The sequence below is a fragment of the Amblyomma americanum genome, chromosome 2 (assembly GCF_052857255.1).
Source record: "Amblyomma americanum isolate KBUSLIRL-KWMA chromosome 2, ASM5285725v1, whole genome shotgun sequence".
NCBI lineage: Eukaryota > Metazoa > Arthropoda > Arachnida > Ixodida > Ixodidae > Amblyomma > Amblyomma americanum.
Genome location: NC_135498.1, coordinates 83,953,066 through 83,971,462, shown reverse-complemented (window position 1 = coordinate 83,971,462; position 18,397 = coordinate 83,953,066). Strand labels below are relative to the sequence as shown.

The window sequence follows — 18,397 nt, the reverse complement described above, 5'->3', positions numbered from 1 at the left end:
CGCTTACGCTTTGGTGTTTCGCCGTCCCTTCTTCCTTCCACTGTAATCACCCTCCAGTTGGCGATACGTCATTTCGCACCACATCATCCTCCTTCCACGGTAGCCATCTTCCGGGCAGTTCCGTGGTGATCACCCCAGGTTACGCCTCCCTATGCTCTCGCCATACCCTCCTCCTGCAGATACCTCTGCTATCGGTACACTCTCCTTCGTTCACGATAACCCTCCTCTTCCTCCTTCTAGGGTAATTGACCTCTGGTTGGTTCCCGTGGCAATCATGCTCCGATTGCACATTCCTAGCTCTTGGAATACCCTCCTCCTTGTGCGGTCGCCACCCTGCGGATGTTTGCAATAGAAACCACACGCCGGTTGCGCATTCCACCGCTGAAGTAAAATCTTTCTTTTCCTATGGTAACCCCCCTTAGAATGGTTGTCATGGAAACACACTTTCCAGTTATGCTAACGACAATGACGTGCTCCTATTACCATTACTACTTCTACTACTAATACCAGTAAAACTACTCTTACGACGACGACGCGAAACCCGGGGACGGGGACTTGGCAGCTGTCGCTGTAAAAAATAGGAGGGCCCTATTCGCTAGGCTATGGAGGGGGGAGGGCTTACGGCGGCATTTCCTGTAATGCATTCCTTGATGTGAGCTTTATAAGCACCATCCAAAGAATTGTCGCGCTTCCACAGGTGAGTATTCATGCACCTTCCTTTTTTGCTTATATAAAGTTCTCCCCGCATTTGGGCGGGTAAACATGCCCCACACCATCAGGAGATGACAAAAATTCCTTGTTTTGGCTGACATGTTCTTTTGCATTTTTCCTCTTTTTTCTTTGTCTTCTTTTGCTCCTATGTCAGTCATGGCGCATTTTTCCATCGCTGATTAGGCGCAGGAAGGACAACGTCTACCCAATGTTGTCTGCCTGCTTAATCCAAACGGCGGGAAATTTGGTGAATGTATAGTCTGGGTCGCCCTTGCGTGGAGCGCACTAAAAAAGGAAAAATAGAAAATCAGAAACGAAAAGGAAAACGAGAAAATGGTGTTCAGCTACAAGTTCCAGCAATTAGAGAACGCCGATCGATAGTGAGCTGCTGAATGCGGTGAGGACAGTGAGGCCTAGAGAGGGTGACAATCCCCCTCCCCCTCCTCCCCCCCCCCCCCAAAAAATCTAGCAGTTTAATGAGCATGTTTATTTCAATTCTGCGATCTAACCAGCTGAAAACAAATCACTCGAGCAAATTTTGGGTTCGTGAAAGCACGCTTGGAAAAACTAATTTCGCTTGTCTTCAGAAAGAGTTTTCATGATCGGTGTGGACATAGCCTCCATACCGTTGTTGTGGCGGTTCACTTCGTGGGTTATAATTTCTCCGTGTGTTGAATTCTCCGCTACAGTGGCGATTTTTTTGATTGACAAGGAACGCAGAAAGCTCTTGTTTTGATATACCAAATCAGTGGAAGTTACGGCAGAGTCTTCCAATATGAAAAGCCTGGAAATGAAGAACGTGTTTTGGCATAAAAAGTTGTTTATTTAGAATAATGATGTCGGAGTAAGCATTTTATTCCTAGTCCCTAAACTCTGGCTTGACAGAGGGAAATCAGATGCACCTGTTGCAAACCGCTGATCGTACACAGGAATATGAGAAGGCTCGAAGTTAGCACGTTTGGGCAGGATAGGGGTGCCTAAATTACTTCTCCTACTACACAACGATTACTATCCTTCTCTGTTGACGTAAGCGCCTGAAATGCAAGATAGACCACAGGCAACCCCTTTAATTTGAGGGGGGGGAGGGGTATACTGCTCCGCGAATTCTCACAGGACGAGAGCGGCTAGGCAGCTGCAATACACGCCGCAGACTATTTTGCAATCAATACAGCTACAGCCCACAAGGTAACTGCAGGAAGTACAGTAGTTAAGGTCGCGCAGATTATGACTTGCACAAGCGCAAGGCTGTCTGTGATGAGAAAGGGCACCAGAAGGACGAAGTATTTCTTATACAAGCTTTGAGTGCACACGCCTTTTTATGTATATTTCTATGCTTCTCTTAAGCACGTACAGTCATAGACACAATTTTGAAAGATGCGGGAGCGGCATTTTGAAGCTGCCTTTGCACAACTAGGCGGTGCCGTGGCCGCATCGAGTCTGCGCTAAACAATGACTAGGCGCATACACGTCCTATATTCGTCCGCTTGCCTGTATGATAGCGCGTTTCGCGCGAGCGGCTGTTCTTTCTTAGCTTGGCCACGGGTGGTCGCTTTTCGCCGCTTGCGCTCGTCAGCCGCCATGTGGTCGGTGTACTTGGTGCGTGGCCCAGCGACTGCGACGGCGGCGCGCATTCACGGTGGCCGTCGCATTTATGGCGTTTTTAGGAGAAATGAAGCGCTCTCTTTTTTCCTTTCGCTGATTATTTGTAACTTCTGGCCTACGGTGGAGGACGGCTGTGCGCTATTGCCCGCTGCTTGTCAAAACCACTGCATAAATATTATGCCGCCGTAAATTGTAACTAAACAAAATAATAATTAGGCAACACATTTATTTCAGTGAAACATAAAACCAATAAAAAAACAAAAAATTGTCCAGGCGGCGCTGAAAAAAAAAACACTTTCTAATACTTAGAGAATCCTCCGTTGGCAGCAACCACGCTTGTCTGACACCACCGCATAGACTCATAGAGGGAACGAATGACAACTGTATCATCGCGAAGCCTGTCCCACTCGGCCTGGATGGCTGGCCACAACACGTCCGCATTCGCATTCCCAACGTGGGGCCTTCGTGAGGTTGGCCTTCTAAATTACACACACGTTCTCTACGGGGTTAATTCTTCCCAGCCATCGCAGCTGCCGGGTCGCGTGACGAGTATGGCGGCTGACGAGCGTAAGCGGCGAAAAGCGGCCGCCCGCGGCCAAGCTCCAAAAAAGTTTTCTTGAAATTTTCATTTGAAATGCATTTTTGCGAACACGCCGCCCAAGTATAGTCAGGGACAAAATTTTCCTAGATGCCGGAGCGGCATTTTGAAGCCGCCTTTGCGCCACCAGGTGGCGCAGTGGCCGCATCGGGACTGCGCTGGCCGATCACCAGGCGCATGCGCGTCCTGTATTCGTCCGCTTGCCTGTCTGATGGCTTGCTTCGCGTGAGCAGCAGCTGCTCACGCGAAGCAGCAGCTGCACGTTGGCATCACAACGCCGTAACTCCACCGCCGTCGTGCGCGGAAGCTTTCCAAGCCCTCACAGGTGAAACTTAAAACGAAAACGATTTGCGTGTGGGGTTGCTTTACATCGAAACACCGAAGTTTCTCCACCGACGACGACGAACAACGACGCCACAGAATTCTCTTCAACTTCAAGAATAAAGATCAACAGAGAGGCGACAAAAGTCTCAAATAAAGACGAAAGCCAGAAAACCCTCGACGACACGCCCGAGTCAGTATTCGCATATGTGCAGAATCCTTCACCCTACTCCGAGCCAACGTACTGTTCTTGGGCTAGAACCGCGAAGCATGAAGTTAAATTTGTTTTCCGCAAGGAAGATAGAGCGCACGCTACTCTTTCGTCATCTGGCGTCTTTGCAGCCCAGATATAGAAAGTCATATTGAAAATATACCTGCGCTCAAAAGACACGGACTGAAAGATAAAGACACACACACACAGCGCTGGACTTACAACTGAATTTTTTATTCGGGAAACACTGCTCTTTATACACATCAGCAGCTGATAAATGTGCTGATGTGTATAAAGAGCAGTGTTTCCCGAATAAAAAATTCAGTTGTAAGTCCAGCGCTGTGTGTGTGTGTCTTTATCTTTCAGTCCGTGTCTTTTGAGCGCAGGTATATTTTCAATATGGTAAACCAACTCGCCCAACAAGCAACTCTGATAGAAAGTCACAACGTACTTCGACAGCCCACAAATCTGCACAGTTGGACGCCACCTTATTACGTCATCGGGTTCATGCATCGTACGAGGGACTGTCAAACGACATAGCCACCCTCCTGACTTTTGTATAAGAATGTCTGGCGGGTAGCTACTTCGTTTGGCGGTCCCTCGCATGACGCATCAACCCGATGACGTAATAAGGTGGTGTCCTTCAGCAGTGTTCCTGCGACATCAATCTTGCGCATGGACTTAGACCCAGCACAAAGCAATAATCGACCTTTGGTCCAAGGTTATCGCCTTCTGAGGACGAATGCTTTTTTTTGTAAACAAGCCTGGAGCATCATGTCTCTCTGGGTGGCATCGATGAAGAAGTAAGCGTCCTTCCCTGAAAAAGTGCCATCGCTGCATTGGGCGCCGTGGATACCGATATCATATTATCATAGAATGCATCATGAGGAAAACAAGCAGTTGCTTTTCTACCAAGATCTTGGCGTGGAAAGATGCATGAACCGTTTGCGGAATGAACAAGCTCAGGTGGTCACACACATTATCGAACAATATCGACACCTCAACCGAGGCGCAACGCGTGCTTTTCTGTATGTAATAATCTAGAACACAGCTGCTATCATTCCGGCAGCTGGCTCACAACAAAGCTTTGCCGCATCGCCGAAGCGCTATTCCTGCTGTGTGTGCCAACAAAGTTTGACATCAAGTGGCCGTAGCACTTGTCGTGCTGCAAAATGTGCATGGCATACCCCACCACCTACGTTCTTCCTAGGGCGTATCCTAAAACAATTATCTTGTTTTAGTTTTATTCCTTGCCACAGTTTTCGTACTTATTTCGATACTTTCCCACAACCATGTACACGAAGTTGAGGCGGTTTCGTTTTTCATTTGTTTGATTGCGTGCTCATACACCATTTGTTGTTTTAAATTCTTGTCAAGAAGCCCGACCGCCATCATTGTTATTTCTTGAAGCTCAGCATTGGCTAGTAGCGACATTCTGCTGCCGATTCGCAGGTTATAGACCACACTCCCGGCCTCAGCGGCAGTATTGCCTTCGGCGCAATCAACTGAAACGGTCGTATTCTGTGTTAACAATCGAAAATAAAGAATAGAGTTTCCTGGCCTTTCCGACGCCTACATGCTGGAGAAATCACCGGCAGGTAATTTATTCTAGACTACACTCTCGGAAGTGATTTCGGACAGAAATGCAGGGTAGGAAGATCGGAATGTGCTTGGCTGCTGAACCTATTGGCTGGAAGCCCGTCATAATTGTTAACCGAGATGTTGCGGCAGCCTATTGCCAGTGCTTTTTCATGCACATCTGCACGTTCGGGAAAAGCAAACTGCGCCTACAGAGGCACCTTCAACGACTTCAGCGTTATTCTGAAGTAGCATCGCTGATGGTATATGGTATTATCAGTTATTGGGCATCACTGTAGAACATCGGATTGCGCTGTGAACGGGCGTGCGGGCAGAAGTGAAGTATATTTAAAGGAGCGTTATTCATTGATGCAATTTTATGAGCGTGTTTTTGTATCGTATAGGCTTAACTGAACTTGAAAGCACATTACAATATTCGGAAAAAGAAATGATGCTTTGGCAAGCTAAGCTGTGTTCTTAAAAACTTTCTCTTGTTTGTGAGCGTGCGCAGTGGAGTCCGTAGAGGCAAACAAAAATTTCGAGCACTCGTAGATGCTCGTTCAATGTTAGCTGTTTTCTCACTGTGCTGCTGCTCTTCCGCCTGTACGCTCGTAAGCACGCCTTTCCACAGCGCTCGAACCCTGTGCTGTTCCACAAATGAAGTGAAACTTGAAGCAGGCGTTCGGTTGTAGAAACAATGCTTGCTCGAATATGAATCAGCAAAGTCGTGCGATTTGCTCTCTCAATTGCATTACTTCAGTCATAGAGCAGTCGAGCCAAGATTTCACTTTTGTTTTCTGCACAGCACAACGATTCAGCACTCTAGACAAGAGTGGTGACGATTACACAACTGCCGTAGAGTCTTCGCCACTGAGCGAAACCAGTGGTACACTTTCTAATAAAAAGCGTTTCCAGCCGAATGAGCGTAGCTGTGCCGCTAGTTTAGGACGGGGCATGTTTATATTTCATGGACATATTTTTGAACAACTCTGAAGTGGAACCGCCGCTCATTGGAGGGGATGCATTCATTGTAAGAAATTGTTTTATCCTTTCTTCTACTTCGTTTTTCACGTTAGGTGAGCTCGGCTTGAGTACATCGGAAAATCACGCATATGCTCTCAGTATTTCAAAGGCTTCACTCCTGCGAAACTCTGGGTGCTGTGAGTTTTCCGCTACCGCGCAAACTGTTTCAGGGACGACACTGCACAATGGGTGGCTTTATTGAGGCGATGGTTTTATGTAAAAATATTTACAATATACAGCAGCAGTGAACCACGCCGCCCCAGAAATCTAGCACGGACCGTCATATTTCCACCTGCGGACAATGGCATACAACGAGGCGGGGGGGGGGGGGGGGGGGGGGAGAGGCAGAGAGGGTGGTGCGCAATACATAGCTTAAATACGTTTGCCACTCTCTCAGGTACAAAATAACCTAACTTTGTTGTCATGTTGTCATGGTGTCACTTATCACCCACATTACTGCCGCTGCAAAGCAACATCGGGATCTTTGAATCTCCGGCGCTTTGGGAACAAAATCGAAGATTAGGAGGCATGCTGATCATGTGCACGCCATGAGCGAGGGAGGCTACCACCAAACTTGCCGTCTTCATTTTGGCTAATGCACACTACCACTACAACCATGTTTCGCTGAGAGTGGCTAGCTGCTGGCATTCCAAACCAACAACGGCAAATAATTCGCTGCCTTCCGGTGATGTGCGCGCACACAGTTCATTCCCGCTCTATCGGTAACGCAGTCATTGCTCATGGGTTTCATCTCTGGTCAGAATAATTTGGAAAAGTGAGACAGTGGGAGCAGAATCAGCGGCGTAACGGCAAGGAGAGAAAACTGCAGTACAAAGCACACATAAAAGTGGCCCGATTTTATGCCCGATGAAAGGTGCTTGTTGCGCATATAGGACACAGCACCCTCCGAAGTGGCTTAGTCGCCACGGCTCTCGGGTGCTGAGACTGATGTTGCGGGATCGAATCTCTACGGCGGCGGCCACATTTCGATAGACATTTCGATGAAAGCGAAGCGCCAAAATAATGGCAGTGGAAGTTATAATACCCCATTATTTCGAAATTTATACGAAGCCCTGCTGTACTGCCTCTTTCACAGGTCCAGTTTTCTTGGGGGTCATTTTATAAGGTTGAGTGAACTATGAAAAAATATAATGTCTAACCTTCCGGTGCGTAGCAAATTCTTGCTTTCAGTATCTGCCCTACGCTCGCACCGGGAGGTTAAGACTGCCCTAAAAAACCAACGAAGTGCGTTTTTTGACAAAAATAGCAGAATACATCAAGCGTCCCAAGTAGGGTTCAGCAGATATATATATTGTTATAGTGTCTCATTATGATATGCGAAAAAAGCGCACTCACAAACAACATTCGGTTGAAAACTTCACTTGTCGAGAATTTCTAGGTATAAGACCATGTGCTTTCGGCGATTAAGTCCTACGTAGCGTAACGAAGAAAATACGTCACATGGCGTACATCGCTGTCATGAGCTTTCATTCAATATCGCCTGTCAGTATTGTAAGCTATATTCAGCTATTTAGTCCACAACTTGCAGAAGCAGATGTGTTCTTAGACGACCCTTTCTCTTAGCGCCTCTGTGGCTGTCGGGCTAGAGAAACCCAGCATGGTAAATACACGAGTAATCAGGACAGTGCACTGGCGGCAGTCCAGTGTGTGTGCCGGTGTTAAAGTCCACGCCTTTTTTTTTTGCTTGGCATTTGCCGTTCGACTGCATATCACGGTTCGCGCAGTGTTACCTGGTAGAAACAGAAGTACTGATGGCTGGAGTTGTTGTACAGCTCAGCCACCGGCAGCAGCGAAAACGACCCGCGGTCTCTGGTCTCCTGAGTAAGAGCCGGACTCTGGAAGGGCGGCCCCTCGGCATTCGTGTCCACGATGTTCTGTGCCTGCGCCGAGACGTCCGCCTCCGGATTCCTGAAGTGCGAGTGACCGGAACCGCTGCGGTTGCTGTGGCTCCACGGGAGGGCGTCGGGTTGGACCAGTGCCAGCGTCGGCAGAGACAGCGTAGGCACCGCGAGGAGCCCGCAGCAGATGAAGGCCACGAAGGCACCCTTGGAAGTTTCTGGCGGAACCCTGATCTTCGCATCCGTGCTGTCCCACAGTCTTTTCTTCTTCTCCCCGTGGCGGTTTGTGCGTGAGCACGGGAATGGAGCGCGCGGAGTGAACTGACAATTAGGAAGGTTGGCCGTTTTCTGCATTTTCTTTCTTCAGCGCCGGTGAAAAGCCTCGAAGAGAATGGTAATTTGTTTTTGTTTGTTTTCATTCCCCTTTACACTAGTGCGAGACTTTTAACTAAACAGGGTATATATTTTTGTTTTCTCGAGAGCTCGCGGAAATTCAAGCATTTTTATGAAGTTTATGTCTCATAATAAATTTCGCATTCCGCATGCTATTTATTTACGCAGCTACTTTGCTTCCTCATGGGGAGCAAACTGGACACAATTCGAAAAATTTATTGCCAGAAAATCCGTAGGAGAAATTAGACCGAGATGCAAAGTATGAGCTAACCTGCGTGAATTCCGCACCAAAGAAATCTGTGACATGCGGCACCAGATAGACAGGAATACCTTACAGGTGCACCTTTCAATTTTCAGAAACGCCTGCTCTTGTCTGGCTCGCATGAGCGCAGCGGATCGTTAAACTTAGCAGCCACTACGAACAGCATCATATTGCAGGACATGTTCTGCACAACGGCATAAATTGAGGTCCTAGCCATCAAGTTTCGCTCTCATGATTTTTTTCTGATAACACTATGAGCACCTAAACCATGCTTGTACCCGGTGTGCGCGTATACCGAAATAACTATGCGCCATAAATAAATGTTCTCTTTGCAGCTTCGCACACCAGCACTGAAGAAAGAAAACGCCGAGAACGGGTAACGTTTTAATTGGCCAGATCACTTCACGCGCTCCCTTCCCGTGCTCACGCGCAAACCGCCACGAGCACAAGAACAAAAGACCGAGGGACGTAGGGACGCGACGATTAGAGTGTCGTCTGGAACGTCTAAGTGCGTCCTCGTGGCTTTCGCCTGCTGCGGTCTCCTCTTTGTGCTTATGCTGTCCCTATCGACTCTGGCGCTGGTCCGACGAGGCGCCCTCCCGTGGTGCCACGGAAACCGCAGCGGTCCCGGCCACTCGCACCTCAGGAATCCGGAGGCGGTCTTCGCAGCGCAAGTGCAGGACATCGTGGCTCCGGAAAGAGAGATGACTGCCGAGACGCCGCACCTCCAGAGTCCGGCCCCTCCTCAGGAGACCACAGACCGCGGATCGTTTGTGCTGCTGCCGGCTGAGCTGTACACCAACACCAGCCATCTGTACTTCTGCTTCTACCAGGTAAGCTACTACGCGAAGCGTGACCGCGAAGCCAACGACGCGATGAAAGGAGAATGCCAAGAAAAAAAAAATTGTGTGCGAAACTTTGCTACTGCTCCGTTCAAAGATTTGCTGTGACCCGCCATTGGTCGCAAATCTCACGCGGGGGCGGTAGCTGCTTATCCCTGATACTTTACACCTTCTCACTACTGCAGAACCTTCTTAGGACGAACATCGACCGAGATGCGAGTCACCCCCTTTGCTTTGTCGCTCGCGCAGCTGCGCGGCCTTTATCTCCCACAGCGCGTGTGTGCCGGCTACGCCTTCGTCGGGCCTGCCTTGCTTCTAGCTTTCCGTGTTCTGCTGCTTTCCACACGGCTTGATTTCCGATTATCGTTTTATAAACTGCATTTCAGCATTGCTCCCTTTCGGTGAACAAGGCTCATCTCTGAGCATGTGCCCGTGCATCTGCGTTTGTGTGGGTTTGTTTGCGTCCGCACTGCAGCACCCCTCGGGGATCGGGGTACGTTTTAGCGCACTCTACGAGTAAAAAATGCCCCTTCCGGAGGACCGTGTGGTAAGCGCACCTTCCGGCACCTGCCCAATTGTACGCTTTAAACAGAGGGTTGTGTAAAAATGGAGTACGTTGACCTCTAGCACGACCCCTTTTATAAAAGGGTGCTCTAGAGGACAGCTTACTTTTACTTTTGACTCACGTATGGAAGGGAAATCGCCCAGCATTTCACACCTCGGCTGACACCTGAACCGCGCCTTAAGCAAAGGGATAGAGGCAGTGAGAGAAGAAAGGACGAAAAAGGTGCTGTATTAGAGGGGTCCGGCATAATTTCGACCACCGGGGAATCTTTAACGTGCACTGACATCGGGCAACACACGGGCGCCTTTTGCGTTTAGCCTCCACCTAAACGCCGCCGCTGCGGTCGAGTTCGGACCCACGGGTGGGCATATCCGTGTTTTAGATTGCACGAACCGCAGTAGCACGAAGTGGTGTAAAGTGCGCTGCCTATAATGAATGATTCATAGCAAAAAACGGTACATCTCCGAACAGCAGAACGCAGTGTGCACCGCCGCCGGTACACTGTCCTTTTTACTCCTGCAATCGCCATGCCATGTTTCTCGTACCACGGCGGTCGAAAATACGGTAACAGAAAACGCTGTGAAACAAACTGCTTCTTCAGCAAGTTAATAAATCTTGAAAATGGTTTCATTACGCGTACTAGGCGCTAATGAAACGTAATACCTTGCTTTGTGAGGCGTTTTTTTTTTGTTAGGGTATATAATTTTTAACGGCCCATAGCAGCACTTGGCGGTACATTGTCCTTTTTACTCCTGCAATCGCCATGCCATGTTTCTCGTACCACGGCGGTCGAAAATACGGTAACAGAAAACGCTGTGAAACAAACCGCTTCTTCAGCAAGTTAATAAATCGTGAAAATGGTTTCACTACGCGTACTAGGCGCTAATGAAACGTAATACTTTGCTTTGTGAGGCGTTTTTTTTTGTTAGGGTATATAATGTTTAACGGCCCATAGCAGCACTTGGCGGTACACTGTTCTTTTTACTCCTGCAATCGCCATGCCATGTTTCTCGTACCACGGCGGTCGAAAATACGGTAACAGAAAACGCTGTGAAACAAACTGCTTCTTCAGCAAGTTAATAAATCGTGAAAATGGTTTCACTACGCGTACTAGGCGCTAATGAAACGTAATACCTTGCTTTGTGAGGCGTTTTTTTTTGTTAGGGTATATAATGTTTAACGGCCCAAAGCAGCACTTGGTGCTTGAGAGCCGCCGTGTAGTAGAGCTCCCTATTATTTTCGACCACATGGGGTTTACTAAATTAATAAATTAGTTTAAAAAGTTCGTGCTTTGTCCATGAAACGGGTCCATGAGTAAAGGCATGAAAATTGCGATTTTGGAGGGACAATAAGAGTTATTCATTAGAATTGCGTGCTGAGACGGTAATGGGAAGCGTGCAGTGAAGAAGTAAAACTCCACTTCACCCGCGAATATATCATGGCTGCTAGAGTGCACGTACGCCATGCGGCGCTGAAATGGTGTTCAGGTGTCATATGCATACCAGAGTGGTCGCTTCGATTATCGCTGACTGGAGCGAGAAAGGATGCATGCTGTCGCTGAGGAGCGTGTCCATGTTGGGTATATGTGCATGTGCAGGCGCTCGCCGAGCGGCCCGAGTCTGCCGGCCTGCTGTGTGGCCTGTCCTTCTTCCCGTACCACCTGTGCACCCATGCGGTATTCTGCTGCGCGCAAGTCAGCAGCTCGTCGCTGCACATCGAGGCGCCGCCAGAGGCGGACAAGTTCCCGCACTACCTGCGCGGTTTGAACCCGCACCTGCGGCCCATGATGGGCTTCAGCGGCAAGATGCCCACATGCATGATGACAGGCTCGGACTGGATGTTCGTCGAGAGTGCCCTGGTCTGGCTCAAAGTACGGCTCTTTTGAACTCTTAACTGACGGCTCCCCTATCGCAGTGTTAGCCACAGCCACAACGCATGAATCGCAATAGGGTCCCTTTTGGACGATTTTTTCGTTTACTCGTCGAGACATGGCGCCACTTGAGAGGAGCGGTGGCTCAAGCCAAAGCGTCAGCGGCTGGCGTTAGCTGGTAAATGTTTTTAAAACCACCATTGCATTGGTAAGAAACGAAATCAAAATTGGTTCGTCCGTTTCTCATGGTTTGCCGCTGGTCAGTGGACTTGCGCCATAACCGTACTGGACTCGCTCATTAGGGTGATATTGGCTGGCACTAAAATCGAGGGAGCATTGGTTCAACTACACGAAGTTGTCAATTTTTCTGATTTGCGTGTACCCCCTCAGCCACTTATAAACATTAGGGATGCAATTCTGTTTTCTTGTTCTTTTCCTGAAGAAATCATAGAAGTGAATGTAAATTTTTATTCAGTTTTCTCTCATTGTGTGCAGCAACAAGCGTATGTTCGACCCTTTCTCTAGCGGAGATTTAGTGACATGCTCCTTTGTTACAGCTAGTTTTGTAATCTCCGGCCAACAGCAAGAGAATATAGGTGTCTCTGCGGCACATGCCAATAAATGTCACGATAGAGTGGCATGCAAAAAACCTCTGACTAGCGATGCACATGCCAGTGGCTTGTAAAGGATATGCTACCTCATCGTTGAACCTTACAAAGCTAGGGGACGTTGGGTGTTGGTGCTTTGAGATTATCTTCGTACAGCTGTGTTGCGCTTTCAAGTCGGTAGGTGGTGTGACTTTAAATTTAAGGCCTTAAATAATGGGCAAAATGTTTTGAACCACAGATAACTTATGACCGCGTTTTTCTTCACGTATTCAAACATTTCACTGTAACAGTCAATATATGTTGCAGACCTGCGGTCTGCAACCTGAAACTTTTTTGGTATTAACGTTTTTGCGATCGTCAGAGACGTTCCCAATTGGTTTTTTATGGCAGTCTTAACTCCTTCTTGCGAACAATCGAAAAACACTAAAATGGGCCATTCCTTTTTGATTGTTTTCATCAAAGTGCCTTACAATTTTCAACTATTCAAAATTTTTGTTCCAAAGTGCTGGACATGTGATATATTGTGTGGAACATAATCATGCATCGAAAACACCAAAGCGCACGGATATACTGCTTGCATGTTTTCAAGCCCAATTCCTTCAAAAGGCGGATGATGACAGATCCCTAGGTCAATTAGTTATTGAAAAAAAGACCTAAAATTTGCGAGCAAGTAGCTCTCGCCGGCTTTTCACCTTCGTCACCTTGTGTGCCATATTTTCGTAGCACGAGAGAAACTGGAGCTCACGTCCACTTAGACCAGTTCTGCCGATGACGACAAAGAAGTAGGACCGGATTTGGAAGTGGTGTTTGAATATGAAGTAGAGAACGTAAACCGGACTGCTCATCGTGAGCGGCACACGTGGGTGCGCTACCTTGCTCCTTGGAGAATCTCATGTACCGTGCTTCTGGAAATTGGTTGACGGAGCTGAATACTTTCTTGTATTAACCTCTGCCGCTTATTGAGGGATGTGGCTGTATGAGTCAAGCTGAAACGCTGCGGCTCGCGTGTGCTGGCAGTCTCGAGGCGACGAAGGCGCCGTGCTCCTGTGGAGAGTCTCGCTCGACACCCTGGCGGCACGGCGCGGCTACACCGACCTCCTGGAGCGCATGGCCCACCGCTTCGAGAAGGAGCACATCATGCTGAGCGTGCTGGTGGACACCGGGGACAGCCTACAGCAGCGGCTCGACCTCGGCGAGCTGGAGGCGTTGTTGCCCACCGGTGGCGAAGGACCCACCGCGGCTTTGATCCTTCTGCACTCGATCGTGGGCGAGCCCCCCTTGGCGCGCACCCTGGGAGTCGAGGACCAGCGCTCAGCGGTGATCTACGAGAAGAGCAGGCTTCAGGACGCGCTCAAGCAGCTGCAGTCTACACTGAAGCAGGTGCGGACTTTAATTCGTGGTTATGCGTGGATAACCACGAGCCGCATGCGCTGGATTGTGCGTTCCTCTTAAAAGAATAATAAATGTATAACCACAGCTCCCCCAGTGTCTTGCCGTCATATGGACGCTCAACATTCTTGGTTTCCTAAAGGGGCTCAGAAAGGGTCTCTAACAAAGCTCCAGTATGGCTGGAATGTTTAAAGCACACCTCTTAACGAAAATTGTCCAGCAAGTAATTTTCTAATGGGCTTTGCAGAACCTGAGATATCGGCAGTGAAAATTCGAATTTCCGCGTCCTCGCGCTTTTCTCTCTTCTCTCGTCACTTTTTTCACTCTGGAAGGTTGGCTCACCTCAACCGACCCCTCCTCCGGTGGAGAGTTTTCTGCCCGCCGGAGCTACGCAGCTTATCGGCCGCGTCCACGGCAGCTGCATGAAGTCTAAAAGAATCTAACCAACAGCCACCTCTCAACACGTATACGTAGATGCGAGTGACGGAGGAGGGATGGAGCATGAAAATGTCGCCGGGAAGGACTCGCCAACTTTCGCGCGTGATTGTGGGTCCTCTGCTGCGTGTAGAAGTGTATTATTTGGCCCAGGTTTTCATGACAACACAACGGAGTGTTTGAGCGAGTTGATGTGCATTCCTTGGAAGGTGCATTCCCTTTAAGACGTTGATCGTAACGGGATAGGCGAAGGAGGTAAGAATCTTCTTCAGCACCACTGCATACAATGATACGTGCACGAACGATTCTGGTGTCATTTTTTGGTGAATGTTAACAAAATGCCATTTGACTGGTTCAAAAGCAAATTTACATGCCCAAAAAATTTCCTCGACATTAGATTTAGTGTATAGGCTTCCTACATGAACCAGAATTTCGCGTTTGTTTTCTCTGCTCGGGTTGGGACCATCATCATCATCATCAGCCTGACTACACCCACTGCAGTGCAAAGGCCTCTCCCATGTCTCTCCAATTAACCTTGTCCTTTGCCAGCTGCGCCCACCCTATGCCTGAAAACTTCCTCTTGTCATCCGTCCACCTAACTTTCTGCCGCCCAACGCTACACTTGCCTTATCTTGGAATCCACTCCGTTACCCTTAAGGAAAAGCGGTTATCTTGCGTTCGCAGTACATTCCTTCCCGAGCCCATTTCTTCCTCCTGATTTCGAATAGGATGTCATTAACACGCGTTCGTTCACTCACCCTCTCTGCCTGCTTCCGGTCTCTTAACGTTACACCTATCATTTTCCTTTCCATAGCTCGCTGTCTCTTTTGGTAGCCTCCACGTTTCTGCCCCGTAAATCAGTACCGGCAAGATACAGCTGTTGTACGCTTTTCTTGAGACCATGTTGCTTCAAAGCATTCTGTAATTTATAAACTTCGACTTCCAAGATTCATCTGGCACTCAATACCTGCTTTAATTAAGTACTTTGGATGTCTTTCCCACACTTACAGGACATTATAGTGACACTTATAGTGACCATTCTCCGCATTTAGCCGTTACGTGTTCGTCTGTTTGTCTGAAGCCTGCTTCCCTATAAGAGCTGCATATAGAGCATGCTGTTTTATGAATTTATATATATTTTTGGAAGAGAGCGTTTACGACTTCTGCCGTTTACAAGAGCTGACGCCATCAATTCTCCGGGCGCATGTATCGCTAATAACTTTTTCAGGCAGGCAGTTTTGCTACCCGCTTGCTGCTGAGAGGCCGGCGCACCGCACTACAACAGTAGTTTTCAGAATATAGTGAGTTCAACATGAAAAATACTAGCAGCAAATTCAGAGCAGCCGCTGTAACTGCTGAGCAAGCGTAGCTCCTACTATCTAAGTGGCACCTTTTCCTGACAACTTGGCGGACCTATGCGCACTCTGGCTCCTGAAGGGAGCCTACACAGTAGGGTTAGTGGACATCAGCGTGGTAGCGCCATCTTGCGGCCACACGCGTCATAACTGAACGGGAATAATTTCGTTTGTAATTGAAAAAAAAAAACAAGTAAACCCATTCATGAAGTGATGCGTGAAAATATTGCTGCCGATGACTAGCTCTTGCAACGCGGTGTAGAGTCCGACTCTGTCCAGTGTTGAAGGGAACCCCCCAGGGGGAATATATTTGTAGTAAGGGAGGCGTTCTTCATTAGAGTCAAGCTAAGCATAACCGTACAGCTACAAGTATAGCTTGTAAAATGCTTCCTGCGATAACACAGACTTGACACAATGTAACAAAGATTCGAAATTCCCGTGGTTTTTTTTTGTTTTGCGCCATGCGGCACGTGGTGGTAACCGCACAAACGGGAAGCGGTTGTCCAGATTTGATGCACTTGTTTTTTCCATGGACCACTGTATCAGGAAAATGCAAGAAAGTGTCTGATAAACTCCCACTGAAGAAACTGCACTATGCAGATTTACCCAAAGTATTATTCCTGCGCCTGCCACGGCCAAAGACTGTTTCAACACCATAGACATATTGCAGGCTAAATAGACCCTCATTCTAATATTTATAGGAACGTAACTAACAACCACCGCATACGGTAGTATCCAGCTTAGTCACTCTTTGGTCCAGGGGCACTTTGTAAATAAGAGCAGTGTCAGTCAATAGAGCGGGAAGTCGTACAGTATCATTAGCGCATAAGCTGTAGGCACAGCCGCAGCCGCTTATATTCGTACATGAATTATTTATCAGAAAACGAATTCACCCTGTGTCGCATTGTACGGGTACGCGTAACGGCGTATTCGAATGAAATGGCATCAGCAAAGGTTAACGTGCGGTCCTGTCCAGATTATTCCGGACGTCGCATATCCATTAGAAATGCAGCAGATGGCCCTACAAATTGAAACGAAAGTGAAGAGTAGGTGTATCGGAGCGTTGAATCTTATTTCGCCGCTCAATGTCAGGATTATTTGCATGAAGCGAAGACGTCATCCCGCTTTATTCTCATCCCCATTACGTCACTTCCTACTCCAGACAGAGGAGCAGCCTCTGTCGCATTCGCTGGGCGCCAATCTTCGTGGCCACCACTCTCGGGGCATGAGCGAGGCGGCAGCCAGGAAGCTCTGCTTCGTGCTCTCGTTCGCGGGAGTCACAAATTCTGGGACAGCAACGTCGCCGGCGTCCAGGTGGTGGTGTACGGACCAGGAGACCCGGTCCCAGCACCAACACGCCTGGCGAGCTCGCATACTACGAGATTATGCAACGAGGCAAGCGCGCATATTCACTCCCGTTCTGAAGATGAGTAGACGAGTTTGGGCAGCTCGCTTTCGAAAAAAAGCTCACATGTGAATGGACGTTGTTGGTATGCAGCAGTAGCAATAGCCCCACAGCACCCGCCTAAACTGAGACATCCTCAGCGCTGCTGTTCTTAGCCCAATATATCGGATTTTGGCTTTTAACCAAAATGAAAAAATGTGCGGACCTTAGGTGTTGAAAATGATCTTTGAACTGCTAAAATTTCGACAATACTTTTAACCCACCATATAAAACATCAGCAGTTCAAAGTTGTAAGTTCTGACATGCTGTTCATACAGGACACGTGTTAGAGCTTTGCGGATTTTTAGGCAAACATTCAGGCAGAAGTCTCTCAGTGCTGGCGCAGATGTTTTGTCAAGTAGCTGAAGTTTCGTAAGTAGAGAGGGCAGACAGAAAATTGATCAAGACGATACCTCTTAAACGAGTACATTATTATGAATTCTTGCTGCACTCATTAGAGCGCTTTACGATACCAATATCTAACTTTGACATGGTAAAAGAATGTCGGGCCACCGTAGGTTCTTGGTAGCAGCGTTGAATGAATTTATCTCATGATTTCTAACCGTGGAATTTCGAAGAGAAGATGATATAATGAAGTTTCTCCAAAGTACTTTATTGTTCCAAGAGCACGCAACTAATCTCTGAAACATGCGCGAAACTGCAGGTCTGGGACTCCAGCCAGGTGTTTGGGTTTGGCGTGGTGTCCAAGCAGGGCGCCATTTTGGTGTCGCACCTGACAGGGTTCGTGGTGCTGCTACTCGCGCGCTTCATGCGCGACAAGTTCATGGCGCGCTGCTTCGGCGTGTGGATCTTGTGTCACGACGACTTCGCAGGCGTCTGTGGGGGCGGGCAGTGCCCGCTTGTGAGGAAGCTGTTCGGAGTGTTCTCCGAACGTCTTTAGTGCCTCGGTGTGCGCGCTGAATCTTTAGAATATAAAATAAAATGCAATGTTCAATTATAAAGTCTGTGGCTAAAAGTGTCCGTAGCTTTTTTTGTCCCAAAAGGTTCTGGCTGTGCTGACCGAAGGCCATAAACCATGTGACACGTGGGATGTGCGTAGGAGCACGCGCCTTTCACTGGCGATTGACATTGCTTGTGCCTTTCACTGGCCATGCACTATGCTTGTTTGTGGCCTCGAATAACTGAACACCATATAACGCCGTCAACTGATGGTGGTACGAATGCAAACCTCTGCGTCTTAATTTGCTACAAAAAGTGATTTCTTTTCTCTTTTGTTCAATGAGATCTCGCATAACACTCTTGACAAAAGTTCCCACTTAGCTGCGTGCAATTCCATCCTCTCAAGAGCACAGCGCAGTTCGCAAATGCGC

At 48.2% G+C, this 18,397-nt stretch overlaps 1 pseudogene; it reads left to right on the top strand.

Annotated features, from left to right (window-relative positions):
• The first annotated feature begins 8,826 nt into the window (after positions 1 to 8,826).
• Positions 8,827 to 17,967, top strand: LOC144119846 (chitotriosidase-1-like; annotated as a pseudogene).
• Positions 17,968 to 18,397: the final 430 nt, after the last annotated feature.